This window comes from Protomyctophum parallelum (assembly GCF_964188405.1).
Source record: "Protomyctophum parallelum genome assembly, chromosome: 14".
Lineage (NCBI taxonomy): Eukaryota > Metazoa > Chordata > Actinopteri > Myctophiformes > Myctophidae > Protomyctophum > Protomyctophum parallelum.
The window spans coordinates 51,437,286-51,452,133 of record NC_139709.1 but is presented as its reverse complement, the minus strand read 5'-3'; the positions used below and the strand labels follow the sequence as shown (position 1 = coordinate 51,452,133).

Genomic DNA, 14,848 nt, shown 5'->3' with positions numbered 1-14,848 from the left:
GATCTATGTGTTGGAAATTGTGGAAGATGTTATGTAGTACATCATGGTCACTGAACATGTTCAAGTCTAAAAAGGTGTCAATATTCTTTCCTTCAAGACAAAAATGGTTTTATAGAATAGGTTGGGAATCCTTCTCGTGGATGCTCACTTTAACACGTAGGCTGCAGAGATGTGCAACAGGTACAGGCAGATGTACTGCAGCTGTCGAGGAATCTCCTCCTGGAAAACAAAGTCTGTGTTTATAGGCATTGTCTTGCTTTGCAATATCTGAATGCTCCTTTTTTCCTCTCTCACTTACAATCTGAAACTCACACATACAGTATAGTATATGAACAGCTAAACCAGTAAACAGCCCAAAAAAAACATTCCCATGGCCTACTGACCTTGCGTACTTTCTGGAAGTAGAGCTCTGGCAAGGCATGGAGCCAGTAAGCCAGCTGAGTGAGGTAGAAGAACTTCACCTGAAATCTACAGGAGAGGGTGGGAGCACTTTAGAATAACATCCAATAGCAATATGGTAGGGGTCAGGGTTTTATTTGTTAAATAAACAAAGTAAAAGAACTACAACATGCAGTGCAGAGTCACCATTTATTTGGAGGAATAACATTGATTGATTGATCGAAGTATTTATTAACAGTTTGCAGAATGGTAATTTGCAGAATTACAACAGGGTCCACCATTTTCAATTCAGCAGAACATTTAGAGACGTACAAATATACACTTCTATAAAAGAACAGTAAGGAGGTAAAAAGGGAAAGGAAACATATACAGTAAGGGTAAGAGGACGGGGGGATTCCGATTTTACGGGCTCAAGTTTCCCCCCCGTAAAATCTGATCTGTAAGTGCAGACGGCTGCACTTAGATTGCAGCCGTCTGTAAGTGCCCTTTGAGAGCGGTTTTGACGGAGTCAAGGGATTTGCATGTCTTAATGGCTGTTGGTAGGGCATTCCACATTTTGGTGGCATAGCAGCGAAAATAATTTAGTCCCTCGTTTGTGCCGAATCTGGGTTGAACATGGTTTTGTCCCTCTGGTGTTGTGGGTGTGAACTTTGTTGACATTAAGGAAGTATTTAGACAGCTACATGGGTATCTTGGTGGTGTAGCGTGCTTGTTGGTAACTGAACACATTAAGTTCCAAAGTAATTTGTAATAATTACATTCAATCATCAAATAACAAATTATTACCCATTAGACACATGACACACATGACATTTTTATTCGATTACTTCATGGTGGTATGAAAGACTATTAAATAATGTTTTATACTTGGTACAGAATTTACCATCTAAAAATACCAATCTAATGTTGATATTATAGTTACCTGAGGTGTACATGCGGGTAGTTCTCCCAAAGACTGCTAGGATGAAGAATGTACCCTTCCTGTGGGGACAAACCATTATGAGACATAGTTAAAGAAAGATCTTTACACTCTTTATTATCTTTCTCCCTCTAACTAGTGTACACACAAATGCAGGCATCCCAACGGAAATAAGCCAATTAGCTATTCTATATAGTGTTGTACTTTTTCTCTGGAGGATCAAAATACCAAAAACAAACAAGTCATCTTACTGTTATGAGTATGTACAGGGTCCAAATGCTCGACACCAGGTGGAACACGCACAGCTGACCCGACTCATTGAACTTTGTGTTCTTGCTTTTGGACAGGTGGAGACGCCTGTCACCTTCTGCAAACCAAGACAATACAATACAATGAATGGGTCACGTGATCTGAACAGGAGCCAGTGTCACTGTAGAGTAACTGAAATCCCTTGACACAATAGACAATACACACTATTTATAGTCACACCTGCATACACACTTCTGAGCAAAGGGTTTGTGTTTAGAGTTCATTATCTCATTATGTTAACTTATGTTGTAAATAAATCATGCTTAATTGAATGTATAATCTATGAGACCCGTGGAGGTTCTTTACAACAAACAGCATGGCAGAATGCAGTAAGTCAGGTCTTAACTTGAACTTATGACACATGGAAATAATATCTATAAGTGTTGTAGTAATAGTAGTAAACATAACACAATGCCTGAGGGCCTTGGAGAAGTTGGCAATATATCAATGATTATATATATATATAGTGACATTTCTCTTCCTGGTTTTCAATCACTCAAGCCCTATTTTATCATTGTATCATTCAATTAGCTTATTCTATCATTTAATATCAACATTATAAAACTGTGAATACAATAATATACGTATAGTCATGATAGGTCATAATTTGGCTGTTGGTCATTAACTGACAGCTCACAATTGTGTACAATTTCCCATTGCTGTTATACACTGGTGGTAACTAGTAAAATAACACATTTGAGAAAGTACTAGACTACTAGAGGACTAGTGCTATAGTGGCATAGTAAATTATTGTCGTAGGCCTACCCTACATAATCATATTAGATTATGAAGAAAACTAGACTTGACATTCTGTATTAAAATTGGTGTTATGATTAAAATAAGGACGTTCGACATTATCGACTCGGCTACATTGACTGAATGAGTGAAAGGCAACAGCCCGGCTTTTAATGGTCTTAAATCCCTTTATTTTAGAGCGTTTTGTAGTTATAGTACAACATAAACATTACAGAGACTTTAGTTGTCACTGTACAATACTTTAAAACAGTTGTCATTTTGCATACATACCTAAAATTGCCGATATCCGCGGCGCTCTCGTTCAAAACAATGTACTTCAGCTCCAGGCTCTGTCCCTAATCGAGCTCCCAGTAAGAGCGCAGCTGTGCGCACGAGCGCTTCCGGGATCACGTGGCCGGGCTGTTCTGTGCCCCCTCACTAACAGAACTCTTCTATTATACGGCTCTGGTGTAACCTAACAAACCTGCATTAACATTGGGGTCATTAGGCAGAGTCCCATTAGTATTTATTTACTGAACAGAATCTTGGGGTTTTCCCAGTCTAGCTGCTGCTTATTAGCCAGGCTACATACTATTAGCATGCCATCAAGTCGTCTTTGTTTTCTAAATGGTCGCACATTCATTTGGCAAAACCCGTTACAATGATTAGACCTATCGTCCTGTTGTGAGAACTCCCCCATTGTCCCAGTCTGGCTATTCCTAACCATTAACAGTAAACTGTTTAAAGTTGCCTTGGCCAACAACAATCGAAACACAATCTTGATTGTTTTCACTCGTCATTTCTTTGAAATGACTAGGCTATAATGCCATACATACCATTATAAACAAAGCTACAACGACATTTGTACTGCAGTGTTAACATGCTTACGAGATATTGTATGCAAACAAAGTTACAGATACTGCTGTGTTGTCATGTTTACTTACACATATGCTAATTTACACATTCATGGTGAATTGTTGTTTTTTTTCTTTTTTGAGAATTAAGCACATCAGCCATAAATACATTCACCTTTTTTGGTACAGTTTAGCCCCTAACACAAGCTAATACACTATCATATAATCTGAGCTTTTTGTTTATATTCTTGCAAGAAACTAAATGTCTATTGTTCTGGTATCTTTCCTAGGGGAGTGGGAAAAGGAGCGAAACCAGCCTTCAGAGAGAGTTTTTCCAAGTTGAAAGATTTGAGATCGCTCACCAAGTCGGGTCAGTACATTTAACCAAATTTAATATTTCCTTAACCACTTGAACCCTAGTTTTCCTATTCTGGGAGTTACATGTTCTGTAAATAGCAGAAATACACTCACAGCTCATGGCAATGCACTCTGAGTTTAAAGAATGGCTAATTTAATCCTAGAATATTTGTGTGACATTAACCCATTTCATGTCAACGACCCCAACATTATATGAAATTGAATGCCGACCACCATCTGAAAATATGCTGTTCCAGTGACCCCCCGGAAGCAAAGATTTTAGTTAAAAACGTTTGCGGTGAATGAATATATATTCAAAGATTTACGCCACATTTTCACGATTTTTCATAAATAGCAGACCTACAAGCTCGTAGCGCAGTGCCGCGCTATGAGCTTGTAGATCTGCTATTGTTTCAATAGCTAAAGTATAACATAATGCTTAAAACACCAAAAGGGGTTCCGGACTCCAGGGGTAGGGCCCGACAAGCCTATGGCTTCTCCCTAACCCTTTTTCGGAACGGACAGGACATGACCTATGGACACTATGAAAAAATAAATAATAATAATTTAAAAAAAAAAGAAAAAAAAAAGAAAAAAAAAAAAAATGGAAACTGTGTGCAATGTATGAATGTATGTCCTCCTTCCGAAAATAAACTGAACTGAACTGAACTGAACTGAACAGGTTAAGACATGATAGAATATGAATATATAAAAAAAAATCTTTGTAGTTAATTAATTTAAACCATTAGTTCTTTGTAATTAGTTTACACAGTACTTAGTTGTGTCTAAAAAATAATGTGTCAATGGAATCTAACATCAGTGCATTCTTTGGTCTTTTCAGGTACACCAGTGCTGGCACTGACTGCGTCAGCTGATAAAGGGTCCAGATCAAGGGTGAAGAAAGACCTTCTCATGGACAATGTGAGAACTGTGACAGCTAGCCCCAACCGGACAAACATCAGACTTGGAGTGATTTCAGTCTCTGACGAAACGCTGGAGTGCCTAGATTGGGTTGTGAGAGAGGTCAAAGACAAGAACAATTCCATGTCTCACATTCTTATTTACTGCCGCAAAAGACACACAGTTGCTAGAGATTTTAATTATTTCCTAGGAGAGCTAGATGAAGACGCATGGATTGACAGAGTTTTTAATTATTTCCTAGGAGAGCTAGATGAAGACGCATGGATTGACAGAGACCCTGAGCATAAGTCGAAAAATCAACTGATAGGAATGTATCACAGGGACACAGGTGAAGATGACAAAAGCAGAATCTTGTCATCTCTCGGTGGAGAGGGAAATTGCAGAGTCGTGGTTGCTACTACTGCGCTTGGCTTGGGCTTGAACTTCAGAAATGTATCTCATGTGATAATGTTTGGTGTACCAGATGACGTTGAAGCTATTGTCCAGCAAGCAGGCCGGGCAGGCAGAGACGGCTCACAGTCACATGCAGCAGTATGTGGTTAGACAGCAAAGAAATACTGACGAGGGAGTAAAAGATTTGCTAAAAGGGAGAAAAGAACGCTGCTTTCGAGAGGCCCTTTACAAAACATTTGAGGATCATCCAACACGTGTACAGCCTAAACATTTATGTTGCACGTACTGCCACTCCCACTGATTTTGCACTCCTGAAGGTTGTGAAGAACCGACACCTATTTATGAGTTGTTGCAAGTCGATGTTCCTACTAGATCTAGGCAGGTACTGCCAGAAAGTATTTTGATCAGAGAGAAGCTGGAGTCATACAGGGATAGTTTGGTTCCTGCAAATGCTCATCTGTTCACCTCAAAGAAAGGCTGCACTGGATTTGGCACAGAACTCATTGATGCTGTTGTAGAACACAGTCCCAAGATATTTGACATGTCATACATTAAATGCAATATCCCAGTATTCTTTCAGCGCTATGCAAATCAAATTCTAAAAACTATTGGCGAGGTATTTCAGGACATTGACGGCTTGGATACCAGTCACTTGGAGACCAGTGACTCTTCTCACTTTGATTTGCCTGATATGTATTACACTGGTCACTTTGACGATGATGAGGCAGACGTTGACCAAATCATTCAAATGCAAACATCACCCAGCAGCAGCACAGATTCTGCAACGTCTATTGTGTCTGCAATGTCAGGACTGTCGCTAATCCATTCCTCTGACTGAAAATGTGTGCGTATTTTTTTGTTGCCCTGGTTTTTGTAAAGTGCAGAACAAAGTAAAAAAAAACGCAGCTTCTGGAAATGTGAAAATTTGATAATATGCCAAAAATAGCACCTGTATTGCCAATAGTTTGCACAAATAAAGTGACAAAATGTTTACAATGTTTTCCTGGATATTTTCACTACACAGACATGGCACCTAATGTGGATTTTGGAGCATGGACTTATGTATCTGATATAAACACAGAGGTTCTTTTACTTTTCCTGCAGCTCATCTGACATTTTAGAGAGTTGTCTTGATATAATTTAAGAACTAGAATATTTTGGTTAAATATGTACAATTATGTTGTGAATGTACTCTAGCCATGTGCAATCCATGGTAAAGTAGCTCATTGTCTATAAAACAATTTTCAATGATTATTCATTCTAATCGACTCTAAAATCAGCTGATTAGAGTACCGAATACCGGTACTTTTAAGGAGCAAGAGGTGAACACGTTCAACTCATATCATCTTTAAGACCTGCGAGCTTGATAAGCCATTTATGGAAAAAGGTTCAAATCAATGATTATCCCATTTAGGCCTGATGTTGAAATTAAAAAAAATGTCTTGACAGTTTTCTGAAAAACCTGTTTCTATATCAGTGGTGCTCAATATTTCATGTCAAGGACCCCAAAAATAATGTGTAATTTGGCCACCGACCCCCATCTGAAAATGTTTTTATATCAGAAGCAAAGAGTATTTAAAAACGTCCGCTGTGAAAGAATATATATTCAAAGATTTGAGACACATTTTAACGATTTCTCCAAAATAGCAGACATACGGGAGTGCCGCGCTATGAGCTTGTAGATCTGCTATTTTCCAATAGCTAAAGTATAACAATGCTTAAAACACAAAAAGGGGTTAAGCCAGGGGTGTCGAACTGAACTGAACTGGCTGAGGATCTTTGAGGCAAACATTTGAAATGCAGGATATTGCGGTCCCAGTTTTGTATAGAACTCCTCCACAGTGCTATTAATTAATAAGGTTTGCTTAAAGTTTAAGCAAACCTTATTAATAAAAATGTGTAAGGTTTGCTTAAACTTTAAGCTGGAAAACTACCTTTTGAGACAGTCAGTGGCAAAATAGATGTAATTTTATGGGATCCGTCACAAGATTTGATATAATCAGCCTCAGGTCTTAATGGGTTAAAGTAAATACTGTCAATATGTAATGATTAGGACATATTTGACTACAAACTAATAAAGATAAATACAGTTACGCTATCTATATAGTAAAGTAAGTATATCTTTTTCAGCTTGTTCATCCGTTGAACAATGACAGGTACAGTAAACGTGGCATAATTTATGCTTGTTGAAAATAATGCAGGCAATGTTCTCAAGGAATTTTTATTCATCTTGAATTCATCACAGCATTTTCAAAAATCGTCATGTGAAATGAGTATACAATAACAAGCAACAGCAGTCAATGTGCAAAGGAGGCCTCACTGAACTGGCCAAACAATATACAACTTTTTTTAATGCTCAGGTAGGTGGAGGAGCAGCAGTACTAAAATGTATATCACATATTTGCATTAGTTTAAATCTGGGTTTTCCTCCACTCTCTAAGCTTGTGCTTCATCCACTTACAGTAGTTGTCGTAGTGAAGGGTTTTCAACAAATCTCGACTGAATTTAGGGAATGCACCAAACTCTCTTCCGGCTTGAGGTCTGAATAAAGCTACTTCCCTAAAAACATTAACAAGGGTCAGAATATCTTCAGTGTCTTTTTTTGCTTTGTGAATTCCACTTGGCTTTGTCAGCTTCAGCTCTTTGTCCGTTTGGTCCATCATCCCCCTGAGAGGACCTATGGACTGGCTGATCCTAGCTGCAGCCTGCTCTGACAGATTTGGCCCCAGCCCCTTTAAAAAGGACTTGAGGAAATTATTCTGGTGTTCTAGGTGCAGATCAAGAGGCATATTATTCCCCTTGCCACCCCTACCATTCCAGAAACGGTTCCACGTAAGAGAATGAGCCAAGCAAGGAGCTAGTGTGGCTTTGAGCTGCAAAGTCATGAGAAACGTACTGCACGCATACTGTGTGTGACCAAATGCTTTGTAAAACTTTAGTGCCAGTAGGTACAGTCTCATGAGCCTCTCACCATCCCCTTCTTTCACTGCATCCAACATGTTCAACAGAAAAAAACTGAAGCTCAGTCTTGCTTCAGTGTGCTCCGTTTTGTGGTCCCGTTGGAGTGGCGTGGAGGGTCCGCGGACTTGAGAAATACTGGTGTCATGGTCTAATTTAATAAATCTGTCAACTATATCTGCTACCATGTCAGAAAGAAACTTTCTTTGATCCTATTTCTGTTGAAATATAAAATAAATTGTTGTTTGTCAAAAACAAAAAAAGTATTTACAAAATAAACATCACAATACAGAATCAGAATATCTCTATTGTCATTGTTCAGTGAGAACGGAGGGTTACACTGTAACCCAGGTTCTCTGAGTGGAGAGACTGGCTCTCCACTACATATTATTCAATATGTACGGGGAACTGACCCCACAGGGCAGTGTTCATGGATATCTCTTTAAGACACATCCTCCTATGGTGGCCCTGCCCAGATGCAATCAGCAGGCTATTTAAGCCCCATCTGTGCAGTGCCACTTCGATTAACTTGATTGACACGAATTCCGGAGTGGCTCTTGCGTGGAGAGCCAGTCTCTCCACTCAGAGAACCTGGGTTACAGTGTAACCCTCCGTTCTCTATCGTGTTCGAGACTGGCTCTCCACTACATATTATTCAATATGTACGGGGACGCTATAAGACACACCGCGAGGAAATAAGCAGACCAGCTGCCCCCGCGGCAGCCCGAGGCAGTTTAACCTGAATTCCATCCGAGCCTATAAGTGGTGAGCGCCATGAGTCACAGGCGCTTGCCAAAATGCTCCAAACTTCAGTATTATACCAAGTAAGTAATACTCGTGGCCTAGGCGCCAGACGCCACCTAGGCTCAGCTGGCCCAGCACGATGCTAGGCCAGTGACCACCGGGGTGAAGGGCTGCTCAAGCCAGCCCGTCAGATGCCCGGCCGACCTGACCGGTCAAGGTGCTGGTGGCCCTACCGCTGAGTAGCACGCAGGAGCACCTCCCACAGGGGGAGCGGATGCCACCACGTTCTATCGGTAGGACAGGGTGAATGTAGACAGAGTCGCCCATGTCACTGCTGTGTAGATCTCTGTCAGGGATACACCATTCTACAGCGACCAGGGGGCTGTCGTCCCATGGGCAGAGTGTGTCCGCCTTCCAGGCGACACTGGCACTCCTGCCTGCTTGTCCCTGTTGGATCGCCCCTGTGATCCGGTGGGACCGTCCAGCCTTCGACCATGGTCTACCCGAGCACCCCTGCTAAAACACACGAAGCGCTGGTCCGTCAAGTTGTGGGCCTACGTGTGGCCCTGACATACAGCTCCAACGCTCTAGCGGGGCAGAGTGGGTTACCAGCTCTGTCTGCACACTTCATCCGTCTGCATGTAAAGAGAGGACAGAGCTCAATCACCTGATTGAGATGTGCCCCTGGGAGAACCTTGGGGAGAAGGTTGGGTCGAGGTGTAAAACTACTCCATCACCCGGCCGAGCGTGTCAGGGGTTGGCAGCGCTCGCACTTCCCACATTTCTCCTTGCAGACGTGACTATATAATGTCATGCTGTCTTGAGTGACAGCATGTCAGGCTCACTGACTAAACGATTTTAAGGGGGCTCATCATAGAGCCTCCGGGGCAAGCGGCCTGGCCCCCAAACAGGACTGGCGGGGCCCTAACCTGAGCTCCTCTGGGCACCAGGGTGCCATTCGGGAAATGTAACCAGGTTACTGCAGTCTGCAGTCATGCACTCCCGCTCAAGTCAGCCCGTCGGACAGTAGGCCAACAGACTGTTGAAGCCGTGTCCTGATGCGGAGCCCAGCACACTCAGTGAGGAGGGTGCTGGCTGTCACATGGATACCACACTGGTATAACCTGCTAAATGCGGACGGCATCGACACAGAGTCCGTCACACAGATCTCAGATAGAGGGACATCTCGTCATCAGTGCATGGGCCACAAGGCCCTGCACGGATTGTGCCCACATCCCTGCCCACCTATATGCCTGCTGGATTGTTTCACAACCCAATGAGGGAGCCCAGTCTTGGAGACCATCTGCTTAAAACAGTTTGGCCCATTAGAGGCCCTGACAGGGCCCAACCGTGACTGCAATCCTGCTTCACCACCCTGCTTAGGAGGGTGGGAAGGGTGCAACTCAACAGGCTGACTGGCTCGTACTCTGATCAGGCCATATGGTATAGAATGCAGGGATTGGTGCCAGCACCACCTAACCATTGCCATGTAGGAAGTGGCAGCATCCTGCATGCACTGATAGGGACATTCTTGTGGCTGACACTGCTAACAAGAATGCTGTCCTGCGAGAAGCCACCCAAGTGTCCACGCTTAATTGGCTCATGCCGCAAGGCAGACAGTACCACCTACCGTGGGGGGACTGTCGACCTAATGTGCGAGCACCCTTCAGTAACTGGGTGATCCTTGTGTTGCCCTTGTGTGGGACGGTGGTCCGCCGTGTCACAAGGTCACTGGCATAGCCCATTACCCCTGGATGAGGAGGGAGCTCGCTCCGATAACCGGTTTCCCCCACACCTAATTACACCCAGGCGCTTAACGGCCATGCCGTAATGCACCCTTCTGGTGATTCTGCTCCCCCCTGACAGTCTCGTCACACTCTGCTGTGTGAACCGACGTAACTATACACATTTACATACATGTAAACTGACATTGTCAGCAATACGCTCGCATAGTGCCTGACCGTAAGGACAGATAATGCACTGGCCGCATGTTCAGGGGAGCCGGGGGGCACAGTGCACCGTGGCAGCCCTCAGCCCTAAGGGGCGGTCTGTAACGGTGTACAGCCGCGATGATCAACCAGGAGGTTCACCGACGAGGTCGGTTTCGCTCGGGTCTCACCGCGCTTCTGCAGCCAGGGAACCAAGGCTCCGCCAACGAGGTCAGCTTCACACTTGGGACCCTTTGGCCACACCGAACGCCGTCTCAAGGTTTCCCCCGACGAGCAGGTTTCACCAGGGAGCGGACGCACGGACCGAACGCCGTCTCAAGGTTTCCCCCGACGAGCAGGTTTCACCAGGGAGCGGACGCACGGACAAGACTGAGGCTTCCTCCGCGGGGCAGATTTGGCACTCAGTCTTGTTGCTGTAGTTCTCTCAGGCACCCGCTGGCTCAACTGCCAAGAGATGCCAGCCAGCAACTAGTGCTGTGGGATCCAGCACACGGGCACCGGTAACGAGGACGTCCCACGCTAACATACGCGGATGTACTCAAGAACGACGCAGGAGCGCAAAGTACCTGTACGCAAAGTACAGTTCCCTGGACTGTCAGGACTGAGGAGTGGGCTCAGTGTGCTGAGCACATCTAGCCATACCCCGCCGGTTGGCCTCCAACAGGACCCGTAGGCCCCTGGAGCTGTCAAACCTAACTGGGGTTGCGCAGCCTGATGAGCCGTTGAGGCAAGTTGCTCATGATGGAGCATTCCTGCCATCACCTCCTGCGTCTGGTCATCTGCACAAGCCTTCTTAGCTTGTTGGAGCAATGCACTGACCTCCTGGCCTAACCAGGCCAATGGCTAACAAGGCAGCTTCATTGGACGAGCTCGGCCCTCCTGCTGCAGCTCGGATTGTGGCAGCCGATGGCGCCACACCAGAATAGTCTTGCCCGCTGCTACTGCCTGGGAAGCTTGAAGCCAGTTGCTGTAGCTCCTCAATAATGCAATATGGTCACCGAAGTGCCGTGTAAGCAGGTGCCAATGGCATTGACAAAATCGCCCTGTGTTGGCTAGCTGTGCCTAGATAGCCATGACTTTGTGACTTCTCTGGATGAGAAGAGCTTTTCTCTGTGGTTTCAGACCGGTAACCGGATTATACGCCGCAGAGTCACACCTAGGTGCGTGACCGGCTCAGTCTTGTTGCTGTCCATGAAACTACACCACGGACGCATGAACTGACCCCGTCAGCAATACGCCCTATAGTGTGCCAATGGCTGAGATTCAGGCATACTTCCTGGCAGACCCAGCACGTCTTGTCTGTGTCACTGGGGAACCAGATCCACAGACAGAGCTACACCACGGTCGCGTAAGCAGGCGACCCGCCAGCAATACGACAGTATAGTGCGCTATAATGCCTGCAAAATTTGCCTTCAACCAAACATCGGACAGACACAGCATGTCCTGTCCGTGACAGAACTACACCACTGTCGCGTGAGCTGACGCCTCGCCAGAAATACGACAGTATTGTGCGTTATGATGACTGCCCAACATAAAGGGAAACATTCGACTGACCCAGCACGTTCTGTTTGTGTCACTGAACCCAGATCCACAATACCGAACCACATCATAGGCGTAACACCAAGGCGCAACACCAACAATACATGTATTCATGTACTTTTGTATGTCTATTTTATATGGACCCCAGGAAGATTAGCTGTCGCCTCGGCCTCAGCTAATGGGGATCCATTCAATAAACAATAAACCATACCCTGTATAGTGTGCTCTAATGGCCGTCTGACCCCAAGGAATTTTGTTAGTCTCACCTACAAACGAGACAACAGCTAACCCGAGAGGGCGAGTCAACGCTCGCTCCCTAAACTGCACACTGTAGTGCGTTAATGGGCTGCTGACACTCGTAAGTAGTCTCGCAGAAAACTTTCACTAAATCCTTCTTTACAGACCTGTCCATACCAGTCAGGGCAGGAAAGAGGTGGAGCTATAGCCTGAGCTTAGCTCACCCAGCTCTGCCAACCTGGGACAAGGTTCAAGGTAGTCTTTATTTGTCTCCCTATTGAGAAAAAATTGTCTTGGAGACAGTGTCACCGCTGTATACAAATAGCATAGACGTTCACATAAAAATGACATTTTTATGGGACATTTTAGTCTGTCAGTGGAAACGACTGGTCTTTTGCCTCTAAAAACAGGCCCCCATGGCCCCTCCAGCTTCAGCTGGAAGGATGAGACCATTCGTACCGGGGGCGGGGTCCTCATACCAGGGCCCCCGCAGGACACACTCTGGTCATGGCCATCCTCTGTGGGCATGTGAGCTCCACATGCAGCCTGAGAAACCCCTGTTGTTTCCATCTCCTCTTGTCTCTATATAGATATATTCATAAGTATACCTATATTATTTATTATATGTGTACTTATATATACATATATGTATACATCTTGTATTGTACACCATATTTTAACTGTTCGGACTGTGCTCAACAGGGAGTGGGCACATAGTAATTGCTTGAACGCGAGGGGTCATAAACTACCCTTTGCAGAATCCCAAATCAATGTCCACAGTTTGTTTTGTGTCACCAGCAGAGTTATGGACCTCTGGAAGAGGTCGTACATAAACTTCTCCGCTGCTCTGAGGCGCTCTGGCACAGAACAATCTGACATTAAGCACACTGGAGGCTTCCAAACTTTTGTATATCATTCCAGTAGGCCTACAAGTCCACATGCATAGTGTGTTGTTGTAGCCATTATCATACTATAAGCATATAAGTATATATTAACCAGAACCAATTGTGACAGAGTAAGCGATTTAATTGCAGCGCCTGACAGTGGGTCATCGGGAGATTTTGTCTCCTGATCTTTGAGCCACACCGCCCTCTTGTGAACCATGAGGCACAGTGCAGTCTGGGCAGCCGTCCCTCCTACACTATGACGCTCATGTCAACCTGTCAATGAGGAAGTTAGAACACGCTGGAATTGTTTGTTTACGCTCTCTGCCGTGTGGTCTGGCCGGACCGCGGCGGCAACGATCAGCGACCGAAGATGGCCTCAGAGTACGCCGACTAGGTCAGCTCCTCTGGGTTCTACCCCGCTACCCACCGCAACGGTGTACAGCCGCGATGATCAACCAGGAGGTTCACCGACGAGGTCAGTTTCACTCGGGTCTCACAGCGCTTCTGCAGCCAGAGAACCAAGGCTCCACCAACGAGGTCGGCTTCGCACTTGGGACCCTTTGGCCACACCGAACGCCGTCTCAAGGTTTCCCCCGACGAGGCAGGTTTCACCAGGGAGCGGACGCACGGACCGAACGCCGTCTCAAGGTTTCCCCCGACGAGCAGGTTTCACCAGGGAGCGGACGCACGGACAAGACTGAGGCTTCCTCTGCGGGGCAGATTTGGCACTCAGTCTTGTTGCTGTTGTTGTTTTTGTGGAGCTACGCGGCGCCCCGAGAGGGGTCGTCGAGACGACCGGCTCTCTTCTTACCTATGGTAAGTGGACTGTGTGCCACGCAGCTGTATGTTCTAAATATATATATATATAGGCTATATATATATCGTTTAATAATAAGTGTCAAAACTGCTGAGATACACGAAACGTCTGCTCTCGTGGAAATCAAAGAATCGAAGTGGCACTGCACAGATGGGGCTTAAATAGCCTGCTGATTGCATCTGGGCAGGGCCACCATAGGAGGATGTGTCTTAAAGAGATATCCATGAACACTGCCCTGTGGGGTCAGTTCCCCGTACATATTGAATAATATGTAGTGGAGAGCCAGTCTCGAACACGATAGAGAACATAATTTATTAGCAAACAAGCTCAGTGCATTAAAAGACACAAGTCCATCCATAGTGTATAAATGAAAGTGTCAAGAGTTTAGAGATATGACAGCTCTGGGGTAGAAACACATTTTCAGTATGTTTGTTCCTGCCTTAGTCCCTATCTAATAGATATCAAAAGCAAATATGGAATATACAAAAATTACAATTATTGTGCTGAGAGAATTGTATGAAAAATTTAATGTACCTTCCACATCAGTGGTGTTCCAAGGTGTTCCATTGCAGCTGCCAGGAACAGTGCCGTTGTGTCTTTAGAAACAAAGTCTTTGTAGGCATTGTATGCCTTCGTTGGTCCCTGCTTAGCATTGCTGCACCTGTTAATCAGAAATTGAATCTTTAATTTCAATCCTAAATATGTCTTGGTATCCCTCACTCACCTCACACATAAAAACAGTTATTTGCATCAGTCATTCAGCTTCACTCAGCTCACCGTCTCTCACCCACAAACACAGTCTCCTCAGTCACCTTCACTATCTCTCACAC

General features: G+C 44.8%; 1 long non-coding RNA gene across 1 annotated transcript; it reads right to left on the bottom strand.

The window, feature by feature from the left end:
* Positions 1-204: 204 nt before the first annotated feature.
* Positions 205-1,687, bottom strand: LOC310870319. The gene is made up of 4 exons (XR_014570221.1): positions 1,570-1,687; positions 1,322-1,380; positions 384-468; positions 205-219 (listed from the first exon to the last, which is right to left on the bottom strand). It is a non-coding gene; the product is annotated as an uncharacterized lncRNA (long non-coding RNA).
* Between the last annotated feature and the right edge of the window lie 13,161 nt (positions 1,688-14,848).